Raw genomic sequence first — 13721 nt, 5'->3', positions numbered from 1 at the left:
AGGCATACTTGTAGGCTGCTGACGCCAGCCGAAGACAATAGTTGGCAATAGCCAAGGCATGTGTTGCGGAGCGTCTAAAAGCATAATCAGTCGCAGAGGCAGCTGGAAACACACACACACACACACACACGGAAGGGACGGGGGACGAACCTACGACTATCTACATGAACACACTACTGTATGAAGCATTTACAGAACGCGCCACCGAAGTTTGCTAAACAGAGCGCTGTCACAGGCATACTTGTAGGCTGCTGACGCCAGCCGCAAGACAATAGTTGGCAATAGCCAAGGCATGTGTTGCGGAGCCGCCTAAAAGCATAATCAGTCGCAGAGGCAGCTGGAAACACACACACACACGGAAGGGACGGGGACGAACCTACGACTATCTACATGAACACACTACTGTATGAAGCATTTACAGAACGCTGCCACCGAGTTTGCTAAACAGAGCGCTGTCACAGGCATACTTGTAGGCTGCTGACGCCACCAAGAAGACAATAGTTGGCAATAGCCAAGGCATGTGTTGCGGAGCCGCCTAAAAGCATAATCAGTCGCAGAGGCAGATGGAAACACACACACACACACACACACACACACACACACACACACACGGAAAGGACGGGGGACGAACCTACGCCTATCTACATGAACACACTACAGTATGAAGCATTTACAGAACGCGCTACCGAGTTTACTGAGCAGAGCGCTGTCAGGAGGCATACCCCTACGTGAGTGGTATCATTTGCAAAGGCAATGCGCCCGCTCGGGTGTTCGGACAGAGTGCGCAGTCACGCAGTCTGTTACCATCCCAAGGTCGCCGTACACTAACACGTTAGTGCTGCAGTCGAGAATAACAAGTAACTACTGATCAGTACATCACTGCATACTGGGCATGCTCAGACACTTAGACTCGGCACAGGGCAGACATGCATACACATGTTGCACGGCATGGGTGGCGAATGTGGACCGCCGTGGTGTGTCCAGCCACACAACAGAAACCTGGCCATGCCACAGACGTGGCCGCTATGTAGGGGATAGAGGCATGCACCCGGGTATTACTGCAGACGGCCGCGGTGTGCACTGTGCTGTGTGTCTATCTACACAGCTGCCTACTGGGCATGCTCAGACACTTAGAGTCGGCACAGATCAGACATGCATACACATGGTGCGACGGCATGGGTGGCGGAATGCGGACCATCCTGTGTGTCCGCCACACAACCGTAACTCGGTCAGGCCACAGACGTTGTTGTTGCCGCCGGGAATATGTAGGTGCAATTAACCATGTGTAGGACTGGCCTACAGTTTGTTGCATGCTACAGACAACCCTCACAAACACAGGATACCTTCACAGATGTCCTGAGGACACTGGTGAGTGGGCATGCTCTCACAACAGCACCGCTTGGGTGACATGAACCACCCATACATAGCCTGGGAACATTACCCATGGCACAACACAGTACGCCAGCAGTCCCAGGTGTTCACACACCTGGCCACTGTTAAACAGCCATGCACCATACATACCAGGGGATGTCTGACAGTTCTGCCCATCACGCATGGTGAGGATATGCCCCACACAGGATGTACAGCCCTCAATGGTGATGCAAGACCGTATAGTGGATCCACTGGTCATCCACTCACTGTAACCAACACCAGCATGGGGACCTCAGTGATGACCTCTCCACAGAAAACCACACACATCATATGACCGTGTGGTACCCTACATGTCCTCCATGCCAATGTTGAACAGAGGCCAGACCGAAAACGCCACCAATGCCTTCCCCGACCACTCCACATGCATGTCTGCAACAGGCAAACATGATGACATCAGGACCTTGTCCACCACAGGTAGGCACATGGTGTGGTGGACCGCAGCCACTGACTACCTGTACATCAACAGTTGGAGCTACTACATGGCAGGGCAATGACAGTACCAGGGAAACCATCACCCATTCATACCGGCCACCATACGGCCCCACATACCAACATCCAGGTCCGCCGTGGGAGTGGTACTGCAGAGGGCACATGAGACAACCACAGGGCCTTCCCTAACTGTGGTAAGGACATGGTTGGGGCACACAGACCTGCCTGGAAATGGTCCAGAATGGTACAACAGTCACTGCACCCACAGACATTGTCTGCATACCACAGGACATGTTCCATGCATACATCCCCCAACAGGGAACATATCCATCCCACCAGAGTGTATCCTCCCAAACATGTCATATGGCCTGGGTGATCCCATATCTCTATGGCGCTTGACACGCCAGCAATGGGCACCGATGGTTTCCTGGCTGTGTGCTACCCATCCTCTTTGAGGCCCTCGCCCACACATGCGCCACTGTGTCATGTTAGCCTTACTATGGGCTATGTCCCCAATGGATGCCATATGGCATCTGTGGTCCCACTATGCCAGGGTAGTGCTCCTATGGACTGTCAACAGCCACACCCTATACGCTTGACAAGTGTTGTCTGCAAAGCTGTGTGGAGGTCCATACAGGTGGTCATGGTTACAGATAGCGTGTACAGCCAATACCGAACATACCCACAACTACATAGTCAAGGTCGGATCCTGCCTCCCGAGCCTGCTCGGCCAGCCTGGAGTGTTGACCAAGGCCATTGATGGGGATATGTGGGTTTGCACACAGTACCATCACCTGGTGGGAGCCGCTCAGAGCACACTACACATGGGACCCATGTAAAGGCTCGCCAGCATACATGTGGGGACATATGTCACCCGATGCTTCTCACACAGGTTGGAGGTCACACCACACAGGGTTGGTGCTGAAGGTGCTTTGTCACACTCATATCTGGACCCAGTGGAGGCCCACAGGGCTCACTCCTGTGCACCCTGCCATATGGCATCCGACCTTCCAATGTGCATGCAATCATAGGGGATTGTAGCAGACAAGGTATGCAGATGACTACGCACCGCCGACATACCCAGCACCCCATGTTACACGAACATCCACCTAGGGCGCCATAGACATGGCTGACTGGTGCCAGAGCCATGGCCTGCTACCAAATGCCAGAGAAGGTGCAGCCCTACCCAGTGTGAAGAACATGTTCGTCCCAATGTCACATGTAGGTGGTACGCCATTAAAGATGGTGGACATGTTCAGGGTAATGGCTACCACACCTGTTGGCAACCTCTGTCAACACACACAATGGCAATGTGGGTGTGAAGACATTCCATTGTGGCCTCCTGGTCTGGATGGAATGGCAACCACATCAGGGTGTTCATTGTACCCTGTACACATCACACACCAGTGCAATGACTGCGCATAATGGCACATGTGGCCTGTAGCTAACCTGACGCCTGCAGCACTCGGAAGGACCGCAAACGCTCCACAAGACGGGATGACGGTGCTAGGACATGTGTCACAAGGTGCACGGCCAAGGGGACACTGGCGGTGGACCTGCACAGCCCAGCTGTACCGTGGTGATCTGTGCCCGACATACACGGCCATGTCTGGCCTGGGTGACATGGGCACATTCCACCTCCCAGGCCCCATGGCAACACGGCCCCAGAAGCGACTGTAAGACACCTCAACCCAAAAATGAGTGGGACGTGTTGGGGAACAGGGTAACGCCAGACACACACTACAACACGGGAGGAGTGCCAGGCCATGTGAAGGAAAGGCCCTGACTGCCTTTGTCCAGGACTGCTACTGACGGTGGACGTGTGACTATAGTTATGCGCCAGTCAACCTCTGTGTGTCACTGCTAGACCAGGGACTGGGGACTGATGGATATGGCATCCCCATCCTGAGGGGTGTTAGATGCCACACACAGTCATGCTAGGTCCACACATGTCGTAGGGCACATATCCTGTCACGCTCATGTGTGCCTATGTACTTATGTAGGCGTCGATGCCAGATGTGGGTAACTGTCCTATGCTGATTTTGCCAGCGACGCCTGTGGGTACACCACCACTACACGGGGAACTAATTACAGTGCTCCCAGTAGGCACGCAAGTACACCATCAGTATCATACGGGTTAACTGCACCGACATGGTGCTACACATGTAACCACCACACATACTGTGTACACATATCAATGAATGCTGCACCTGTCCTGCATGGTATGTCTGCTGCATGATGTCCGTGCACAACACACATCACATACACATGTCACCAGCCATACACACACACCACAACATACACAGCACGGACTATGCGGACACAGGTATCACATACACCTCTCACTATCGTGTCCACCCTGTGCATCATAATATGTCAGCTTAACCGTGCATTGATGGTGTGGCTCACAGTTATGCGGCAGAGACTTAATCATTTGCACAGGGTGATATGTGTGCCACAGGCATGGGCTGTACCAATGGATGACATCATGTGTGTGTGTAAGGGCCAGTGCATTGAGTGGGCATGACTATGTAGATTGCATGTGGGTGTGGTGGAGCCCTACAGTTGTGTCTGCTGTGTGTGGGTGTGTGTGTACACAGTTCAGTCATCTGTGATGCCTACACGGGTATGCTTGGCAGCCCCTGACTGTACAGTGCAGGTGTTACGGCTCACTGTGTCTGCCGGGCGCGGCGACCCGCCTGCCTGGGGTCGCACGGCACGACCGGTGGAGGTACAGACTGTCCACTCTCCGATGTCACATGTCCGCTGGAAACGTGCCCACGACGGGGCCGCCCAGGGCCACGCCCACGCGGCCTGCTCTGTCCTGGTGTGGATGGTGTGGTAGCAGCTGCAGTGCTACTGCTACCATCACTGTCTGTGTCGGCATGGGAGGTGGCACGCACACGCTAACCTGCAGCAGGTGGTGGTTCTGGCACACGCCCACGCGCCCTATGCCTCACCCCTACCTGGTGTTCCTGCACGGACTGCGACGCCAAGGATGGCCAAGCCTCGGTCGATGAGACCAGCCATATCGCGCAATCTGCTATCCAGAACATCGGCAAGATGCTGTTGTGCATTCGCCAATGCCTGGATGCTGTCATTTAGGGTACGGATTGCAGACCTCTGCAGCCTCTGCCCCTCCTGGTTCTGCCGCTCGCACGTGCCTGCGCCGCCATTACAGTCTGGAACATGCGCCTGGTTATACCAGCTGCTGCACCCTGGACGGCAGGTGTATGTCTAGCGGTGCTCCCCACGGGCAGCACCTGCCACATGCCTGCGTGGCACTGCACCAGTCCTTACACTGGCAACATCGCGTGTCCCCACACCTTCTGCAGCCACCACACATTCCTGCTCGGGGACAACAGACGCTGACTGACCGTCATCTATGGGCAACGGTGTTGGGGTATGTGTCGGCATCTGAACCGTGTGCAGGGATGAAAGGGACGTATGTGTGATGTTCTCCAGTGGCACAGTCTCTGCCTGTGACGACCCTGCCTGTGCCTCATGCACATGCTCATCACCACTAGTATCTGTGGGGACACTAGCATCAGATTGACCGCAGGAGGGGAACGCACCTACAGCACCTGTCAATACAAAGACATACCATCGGTTACAATACAGACACACACACACACACACACACACACACACACACACACACACACACACACACACACACACACACACACACACACACACACACACACACACACACAGCATGCATGTGATTATGCAGGTGGCATGCAGCATTCACACAACACAGACCAGTGAATGCAGACCAGACATTCATAGTGGCAGTATGTACACTGCCCTGGTGGGGACAGTACAACAGGCAGGTGTCATTTAGTAGGCATGCAGTACACACATTCATGGTAGTTTGCATGCATGAGCGGATACACCGCGGTGGCCACGGGCAAGTTGGGAGTACACAGGGCTGGCAACAGTATGTAATGTACACCGCAAACATGTGCGGTATCATGTGGACGCGTGAAGATGGTGTCCCACCGCATGCACCACATCATGATGGCTGTCATGGTGCAGTGTTATGTGTACAGTGTACAGATACAATGTATGTGTAACAGTGATGTCTGTGTAGGCACGCTTGCTGTGAGCTGTGTGCATAGCTGTACGGTGTGTGGTGCGGGCTCTGTGCCACTGCACAGTAGCAGGACACAGCTATGTGTCTGTGCGATGCGTGACCTGGACGCATTACATTGCCATGTCTGTAAGCCAGTTCAGCTGCTCAGCAGCACATATATGGTGGACATTGGAGGCACCTGTAGTAGCTGTGGAGAGGAATGTCATGTCACTGGTGTACTACATCAGATGTCCAGGGGTCCACTACATTGATGAACCCACTATGTGTGTACAGGGTGCAATGGTGAGTACCCACTGTGGATGTGCTGTGTGGCAACATGCCTGTAGGTATCAACCATGGCCTTGTCTGTCTGACTCATTGACAATTGTGTGTGGTAGACATTGTGCACACGGCCCTGTGGTGGCCCATGTGACATACACCCATACTAGTGTGACGTCTCATATTCTCTACTGATATGCTGAGAGTGTGTATGTGTGCTATGTTGTCCATAGGTCATATCATGGTGTGACAATGCTGCAGCCAGACATCCACGCATGGGACATGGCATGCGCCATGTCACAACGGTGCACCCGATGCAGGGGCATGGGTCACATTGGTAACACCTGTGCTCTGGCCAGATCACAGCTCACTCTGTGGTACTGTGTCCATACTGCACTGGCATACCAATGCATACTACACATGCAGCCATTGTGTAACACCTACACCATTGTATGCATAGCTGAATGCACGACACACCAATTGGTTGTGTGGTGTCATACCACTCTACGGTAACGGGTGTATCTACTGTACATGGGTGGTGTGTATGTCGGGTGGTGCGAGCTGTATACCGTGACGGGGCACACACAGGTGAGCATGTCATGCCTAGACACATGGGGAATATCAATACAGCAGAACATGCGCTTGACTGGCAACAGACTTACCTGCAACAGACCCTTGGCCTGCGACACGCCAGACGCACCTGTAAAGGCATTACACAAAGGTATACACATTAGCCATTACTATCTCCACGGTCAGCACTGTGCATGACACATCATGCATGTGTGGTTGCATGTGCTATGCACATGTCTGCTAACACAACATAGCATACAATGGTTTGCATCTTGTGTGGCCATATACCTGGCATGTATTGCTATATCATGTGTTGTACTATGACACCCACACCCACGCCGCCTATCATACAAACATGCAACACTGACTTACCATGCAGCTCCAGGCTCATAGCTCGGGAGACACCCACCTCCACGATGGACGCAAGTGGTTCTGCGTGTTGTTCCGCGGGTGTCCCCAGACTGGCCAGGAGCTCCTCCGAAGCTGTGACTGGGGGCTGTGTTGGTGGCCCTCCACCTGTCCCACGCTGTTGCCTGGCGATTGCAGCGCACGCTGTCTTGCATGCCGTATCAGGTCTGTGCAGTGCCTGCGGATTTGTTGGTAGCTGGCGTTGGTTCCGCCCACGCTGTTCACCCTCCTGCACAACTCCTCCCACATCTCCTGCCGTTCTTGTGCCTGCTGTGGCACATGGCTAAACAGGGCGTTGTAGTTACCTGGAGGTATGGTATGATGACCTCCTCCTCCTGTCGGCTAAATGGTGGAAGCCGAACGTGGCATTATCTGGAAGACATAATGATGGTGGCAGGTCACATTCACACTGCTGTGCTGGCATACTGTTGGAAATGCATTGCTATGACATGTACGACATCTGCACAGTGATCTGTGAAGGGCATCGTGGCGGTGACACAGCCGATGTTGTGGCTTCACACCATTGAGCACTGGGTGTCACATCATATCTGTGTGCCACCCCATCACACTGTGCACGCACCATGTAGATGTTAGCCTGCCATGGACATGTGTACCTGGCTGCACCTATGTCCATATCAGTTGGCATATGTCCCCATGTGACGCCTGTGCTACTGTTCACCTGTACACTGTGTATATGTCAGTACACATCACGCCTGTGTCCATTGTGAACGCCAGCAGCGCACTGTACACATACACATGGACACCCGCACATGCATGTGTTGTGCCATGTACTTCCACACAGCACTGTACCGTGCTGGACAACTTGCCCCAGCTCACCTGTGTTACGATGTGATAGACATGGAGCAATGTGTAACCATGACACATTGGCAGGAAAGGCCATGCATAGCATGTACACGCACACATTGTGCAGAGCATCACACAGCACCTGTAACATGACAGGGTGCATCGCCACCACATTACTACTGTGTATGGTTGATAGTGAGAGTGCCTTTTGTCCATTGCACCATGTGGGACTGTGATAGCTCATGCAGCCTTGCTGGTCATCTCTGCATGATATGGCAGGGTATGCCACATACATGGCAATGGGTGTGACCCACTCAGGGGCTGACGGTATTGGCAGGGTGGCTGTCCATTGCTTTTGTCATAGCTGTGTGAAATGGACATTCCACATGTTTATCACCATGGTGTGGACACTGTCCTCCAGCGAGGTATGCTGTACGCTGCTTGTTGAGGGTGTGTGGTGCATGCAGGTATCACACATCCATGCATACACTGTAGCCCTGGCAGGTGCTATGTGCTGGATGTTGATCGACACAGTGCTGTATGTGTACACACACCGCTATCCCATGCACATGGATATCTGCCTGAACTGATGTGGGTAACACATATGTGTACATACACTGCCCGCTGCCACCCACATGTCTGTTGCTGCACTACACACCGCCATCCCTCCCTGTGTGAATGTGGTGTTGGCCTCAGCAGAGGTATCCATGTATGGGGACATGGATGTTCACATAGCAGGCCCACTGATGGTATCGCCGATCTGACCATACACATATGATGCACCCTCACACATACAACCCATTCATATTGTTGTTCACAATGGTGACACGGCTATATTGCTATGCCGAGCCATTCACAGACATACATACACAGAGGCATGCACGCCCATCTGTGTCATTGGCCGGACTATTGGTGTGGTTTGGCACCTAACGGTTTGACTGCAGGTGGCGAGACCTACTGTGCACATGTCTACATGGTAGGCCTGTTCTACGGTAGGCATCTGTGATGTGCTGTGCACATCTCATACCTGCACATTTGCTTGTTGTCCATCGTCCACAGGCCAGTGGTGGGACATACAGGGATGTTATGAACATATGTACATGCGACCCTGTACAACTGTGACGCTTAGCCTCTCAGATGCTCATGTGTCGTGGACGTGAACACCGTGACACACACATGTGGTTGTGGCCGTCCATACCCATCTCCACCTGTGGGTTGCTATCATCCCACACACCCTTGTACTGTATGTTCAGGCTATGCAGCTATGTGGGCTTGTGCATACAATACGATACTATGTGCCTTGCACCCATCACAGACATTGTCACACAGGTACACCGCAGCCATACACATCGCAGATTGTTGTCAGCATGTCACATGTGGTACACCTAACACATCTCCTGCGGACATGGTAATCTGTATGGGCATGTCCAGTAGTGACATACCACAGCTACCCCTACATGACGGCTATGCAGGACATGTCTGTGTACATCTACTGTGACATATACACAAGCAATGCCCCCTACCTACATCACATGGTACTACCTGTGGAGTATGTGTGTCTGCATCCATGCTATGGCCATAGATGACAATTGTACATCTATATGTGCAACATACCTCAGTGGGGTTGTCATGAGCACATGTTCCATGTGTCAATGCATTGTTTGTGTCTGTTACAGTCATTGTTGTGCATGGTTTACATGGCTGACATAGTGTACTGTGTCTGATTCCAGGTACTTCATTGGGCTACCAGCATTGTACATTTCTACAGCACATTCCAGCCATCATGTAGCCAGCTTAGATGACAGTGGGGGTGTTCCGCCATGTGCACATATGTCACACGGTACAAGGGTGACTGACACACATTGTCGGACTGGGTTCTGACTGCTGTGGATGTGTGTACCGGTGTTGACAACCATGACTGCACCAGATGGTGTCTTCTGGATGTGTGACATTCACAACAAACACCCACATTCACATAGCAGCACATCGTCCACTACAATTGACATTCCTGCCTGAACACTGTGTACGGTATGTTTGTATGACCACTGCATATATCACTGGTGGCCACCAGCATGGCTGCCTACAACAGCAGTGTGTATCCTGTGCAAACATGGGTTACACCAGTCACACCACACCTGTGCCAGCTGGCCCTGTAGTGGGTGACAGTGCAGTTCCATTCATCATGTAACAGTATACATCGCCCAGTATGTTGCAGACATGTGAACGGCTGTGCTACTCAACATATGCACACATGACACATCACCTGGTACACCGTGGTTCGCCTTGCCACCTGCTATTGTGACCACCCTGTGATGACATTGTACGCCCACATGGACGTGGGACATGTGATGGCTCAATGGTGAATTAACCGTCCAGGTGTGTGTCTAGCCAGGTGTCCAGTAGCCACTGGTCTGCATGCAGGATAGTCTACATTGGCCTACTCTGTCACTGGGACCGTTGGACTATGGTCATACTGTTGTTATGCAGGCATGTGCTGTTTGTCCAGTCTGATAGTCGTGTTGAACCACACTACCGTGGCACACATGACGGACATCTGGCTAAGGTAAGCCCACATGTACATCTTCATGCTATGCTGCCTGTGCAGCGGTAAGTCACATGTCTGCCTCTGGCAGGGCTGTCACAGGTAGGCACAGCATGCAGTGATGTGTGACAATGCTTACACCCTCCACTTGTACAGGCAGCAGCACTGCACACACAGTACAGCACACATGTCATTTATCTACGTGCCTGGGGCCTGCCTCCATGCCCTACACGGCACACCTGCCAGTCCAGATTGTACACAGATCATACCTCCCAGTCACATACCTGACTGTAACACACACAGGTGGGTGGTTCCTACACCACACCGCGGATTTACACACATACTGTATTTTCCCATGACACATTGCATCATAGGTAGTCCATGTTCAGATACCCATGTTTGTGGCCACTACACACATTGTGACGCGACAGTGCAGACACTGTACACCACAGGTTACATGCCAGTCGGGTTGGCATGCTGTACATTGCACCTGGGACAGTTGTTACTGCTATGCATTGCCAGCAACACGACCTTCCCTAGTATGGACCCCATGCACTCCACTACATGCTTGGCCATGCAGTACGATAGCTGGGTGACACATTACACGACACATACCATACTCTGCACTACCTCCTCAGCATGCAAAAAAACCTCCATGTGCCCGTGGTATGCTAGGCCTACACACCTCCCCCTTCTGTTTGCTGAACATCCATGCTTACTTCATCCCTGCTAGCCAGAAGCCACCCTAAGCACACAACCATAGCAGCATCAGCATGCATGGTACATACACACTACAGCCGGTATTACTGACATCCACTCACAGAGGTACTTGAGCGCATGGCACCTCGTCTGATGTACAGTCTATGTCCCTTTGCCAACAGTGATCACAGTGCACTTCTGCTATTTTTACACACCTGTAGGGTCCATGCTATTCCACACTGAGACATGGTGGTGCTGGCATTTTCACAGACGCTACAGTGGTATTCTCCTTGGTTCCATGCACACGCGTTGCATATGGGCGGGCACATGTGCAGGCTGTTGCACGGTAGTTTTGTTCACCTGTGTGTTGTGCGTCACTTGATACAGTCATGGTGTGTCCTATTGGTGCATGACATACTCCACAGCGAGCTACCTACACATTTCTGCCGGACATTGCAGTGTGGGCCTCAATGCAGTGTGTGGTGGTATGTCTCTGCTGTTTGACTACATCCACATTCAATGCAGCATACCACGGTCATGCGCAGGCATTGACGACACAGATGTTGCTGGCATCCTGCCTGCCAATGGGGTACCTACCTACCAACAATACACACTCTCCACTCACTACAGGGTTCCAACTTTGGCTGACATTGTATTAACCCTGTGGACACATACATAGTAATTGTCATGCACATGTTATGCCTGGGAAACACAGTCGCAAGGTCACCTCCGACCACCGTAGTGGTTGTATCCCGCCAACCTGGCGGGTACATGTCTCTGCGGGAGCACACGCCAGTGACTGCTAGCCCATTCATGTATCGCCAGCAGTACCCTGACCAAATGCCACTACCACATCTATCACACTACACATGGATGGTGGTACTGCATTGCACGTATGGGGCCGCATCTCTACAATCCATGACTGGGCCATTCAGTATGGCACTGGGCCACATCTTGACATAAGCATATGCTTCACACACTCAATGACTACCTGCATGCCTTTCCTGGCACTCCTTTTGTTGGGCTTCTGTGCGCCACAGCACACCACATATCCCATGCTGGCCACCTCGTCATATTATTGCATGCTGGTGGTTGGGGTGGTGTTGTGAGGGTATCACATCAGACATGATCCGCTTCTTCTTCAGCACCATTCCACTTTATGCTATTGACAGTGTACACATCCAGCATCACATCGCACCCTCCATGTATCGGGCATGTTACCACATGTGCCTTCTGTACAGTTCACTACAGTGGGTGCAGGCATATCATGCTGACTACAACTTTTCAGGACGGTGGCATTGCACGCCTCAGACATGTGGCCCCTCATGCTCAGTGGTATTTGCACACGACACTACCTGGCTGTCACACAGTACTGTACATGCCTACATGTACCACTTCTACATACCTGGCAGCATTCTAGCTCATCCTGTTTTATGTTGCTGACACCATACAGGTGTCAGTGTGGGCAGATATATCATGTAGATATTTCATTGCATCAGTTACATCACAATATAGTGCATACACATCACCCTTTTGCATACTGACAGTCATGCGTGTATATCACATGGATACTGTCCCTATACAGGCATATCACGTTGTACATGGTTGATGCATTAATATCATTACGGCCCACATGGGGTGCTGCTGTAGTGGTTGCCACGTATTACACCATAGCGTGGGTGTACACATGTGCAGGACTGGCTACATTTCTGGACCGCATGTCTAGCTGATACCTTGGGTGCTCCTTGTACCTGGGTGCTATACACATATGTACACGAGGTCCATGTTACAATGACACATGTGTGGTGTGTATCTTACAATGGATACAACGTTACATGTCCCAGTATAGTCATGCTGTGCTCTCTACCCAGCCTCAGACAGTTGACATATGCAAATGACAGTCATGTAACACATCTGTGCTCACCCGTATGCCACTAACACAGGGGTGTAATGTACTCGCTATGGGGACATGTTCTCCACAGTACTGATGTGCATGTAGTAATTCCTACATGGGCGCTTAAGCTGTGGGCAGGGGAGAGTAGGCCCTGCATGTGCACACATGCCATTGCTCAGCCCGGGCGCTCTGTGTGACATCCACACTGGACACACACCATGCTGTGGGACATAGGGTCCCATATTAATATCCCACAGGGGCACACTGTGTCACTAGTCGTAGTGATAGCTGCTCTTGCTGGTGGGTGACACACCCATGGTACCACCACAGCGGACGTATTGTGGCGACAATGACAGTTGACATCCAGTTCTGCTGCCCAGTGGACACTACCATGGGGGTGCTCAGTACTGTGTACATTGCATGTGTTTACACAACGCCCTGCTGGGATAACACATTGTACACATTGCACCTGCTATGGAACGCTTTGGACATGGTCACTTGCTGCTACCCATTTCGGGTAAATTTCCATTCTGCTACTACATTGTCCCATATGTGCAGGCCATACATATCTTGTGTATGTATATAAC

The sequence above is a fragment of the Protopterus annectens genome, chromosome 7.part0, assembly GCF_019279795.1.
Source record: "Protopterus annectens isolate FY-2018-M chromosome 7.part0, PAN1.0, whole genome shotgun sequence".
In the NCBI taxonomy this organism is placed as follows: Eukaryota; Metazoa; Chordata; order Ceratodontiformes; family Protopteridae; genus Protopterus; species Protopterus annectens.
This window is presented reverse-complemented; position numbering follows the sequence as displayed.